At 30.6% G+C, this 2,429-nt stretch overlaps 1 long non-coding RNA gene across 1 annotated transcript in view; it reads left to right on the top strand.

Moving 5' to 3' along the window:
* Window positions 1-2,193, top strand: part of LOC110271690 — a 22,882-nt gene extending 20,689 nt beyond the window's left edge. Inside the window, exon 4 of the long non-coding RNA XR_002362263.1 lies at window positions 2,093-2,193. This is a non-coding gene — a long non-coding RNA (uncharacterized LOC110271690). The remainder of the gene's footprint in view (window positions 1-2,092) is intronic.

The following is a 2,429-nucleotide window of genomic DNA, read 5'->3' as shown; positions in this document are numbered from 1 at the left end:
ACATTGCCTATTTTTCAGAAGTGACAGCTATTCAAAAGTAAAGAGTTGCTCTGTTCCTGAATGCATCGTAAAGAGACAAAATAAAATTATCTCCTAAAATTTTAACTTGACAGACTTAACAACAACTAAGTTCCAAATCCAGTCAAAAGCAAATAACAAAAGAAATTAGAAAAGGAGGTCATAGGTTCAACCCCCTTCTTCTATGCCATTCACAAAACTTCATATAAGTAGGAGCACTCACCATGCAGGTCACATATTGAAATCGCATCGAATCAACGACTCACGCGTGTCCAATAGGCACCTTGCGTGTTGGCTAGATGTTCGTCACGTGTCTAACACGTCCCCTGCATGTGGTCTCGATCTGGACACGTGTCTAATATGCATTCCACGTGTTGACTCAACACACCCCTTGCGTGTTGGACCTGCTCCACCAATCGTATCTACCCACCTGCAATTACACTAAATAAGTCCATTTTTAGCAAAAATATTCAAAAAATTTTCACATAGAAAAAAAATGAGCCACTACTTTCTTCTTTTCGATTTTTTTGTTAAATAAAAAAATTAGGTTGAATAGAATATACAATCATTTAAATTGAAACGATTCACTTCTAAATTAATTTGAAAGACTACATTTACACTACATCCCCTAATATATTAATTATCTTAAAAATAAAATTATTTCAAAATCTGTATACCAATTATCTTAGAAAAGATTATTCAACTTTAATCAAGGTGTACTCGTATTTTGTTTAAGTATAAAAACTCTTTTTTAATATATTTAAGTGCGATCTATCATATATTTGAATGAATAATGTTATTTCTTCCACTCAAAGATATTGAATACCTTGAATAGTTGTAACAAAATTATGAGTGCGTGCCACATTTGAGTTCTAGAAATATTAGTAATAGTAGGATAGCATAATTAATACCTAATAGTTAGTTGGAACGATAGATACTATGTTTGTCTGTAATTAGTAATGGGATAACATGTATATTAAGCACACATTTTAACTAAATCTTTGGTAATTTTGGATTTGAGGTATGTCGCTTTTTTTTTATATGACCGTTATAAAAATTATCGAATAAATGAAACAATAGTGATATCTCTCTTTAATTATGTTTGCACTATATTTGCCAAAATTTGGTTCTTCTAATTTTATTTTTTATAATTTAAATTATACAACTGTTTAGAAATTCCTAATAATTTTCCTTTACATTTTTTTACTTTTAAAATATATAAATCGTCCCAATCGATTAATATTTATTTAGTTTTTGACTTTTTTTTTTAATGTAATCACTCCTAGCAATTTCTTGTTTGCATATTTGCAAAAATTAAAAGAAAAAGTATAAGTAAACAATAAGAATATTAAATAATGTGAATAATAGATATATTAGATGTTTAATTTACTAGGTGTGTGGATAGTTATTGTAATGTTAGAGTTTAAGAGATAATTTGAGAGTGCAGTGTATGTTTTTTTATTTTATTAGATCAATTCTAAAGTCTATTATTCACATTATTCACAAAAATCATTGTTTACCTAACAAAATTCTAAGTAAAAATCAAATCAGTTTTTCTTTGTTTTTAATTTTACAAATTGCCCCACCATATTTTAGTAAATCACAAAATTAATTAATATTTTTACAATTTACAATCATTAAAGTAAAAATTTAAAATTTAGGGATCTAAATTTATTAAAAAGTGATGTTAGAATCATAATCATGCATGTAATTTTTTTCAAATTCCAATACGTAAGATTTGGATCAAAGCTAAATAAAAATGTTGTCATAGTATAACCGAATTATCCATAGCATAGAGCCACCCAAAATTTTAGATTTCAAGGCAAACCCAATCCATCTAAAAAATATTCGATCACCAAACCTAAGAAAAAAAAAAAATTCCAATTCAACATGAGGAACAAATGAAAACTCCCAAGGCTTTATCACCCATTTTGCTGACTCCATAATTCACCATATATCACAAAATTCCTTACCCTCCTCACCCAATTTGACTTTGAATTTCCTAATCAAACAAGATCTCCATACCAAACAGATTTTTTATTTTCCCAAATAAATGTAGGGGTGGTAAAGCGAGGGAAATGGATCCTCTCCATTTTTTTGGTCACTAGAGAGAATAAAGTGTAATCTCCCACCTTTAATTCTACAAGTAGGACCAGTAATAAATAAGAAAGAGAATACAATGAAGGGTGAGATCTTCCACTGGATACCATCCAGTTTTTTTTCCACTGGAGAGGATTCACTCCCGTAAGCGAGGCGGTCCGCCCCAACATGTCTTGTCCTGCCCTGCCTAGGCCCGCCCTATAAATAGGACGGACCGGCCCGCCCCACCAACTAAAATGGATTTAAAATGCTAGCCCGTCTCGTTTTATGGCAGATTGGCCGACTAATATGCTTAAATTTCTTTTTTAGAT

This window comes from Arachis ipaensis, chromosome B01 (genome assembly GCF_000816755.2).
Source record: "Arachis ipaensis cultivar K30076 chromosome B01, Araip1.1, whole genome shotgun sequence".
Classification (NCBI taxonomy): domain Eukaryota; kingdom Viridiplantae; phylum Streptophyta; class Magnoliopsida; order Fabales; family Fabaceae; genus Arachis; species Arachis ipaensis.
This window is presented reverse-complemented; position numbering and strand designations above follow the sequence as displayed.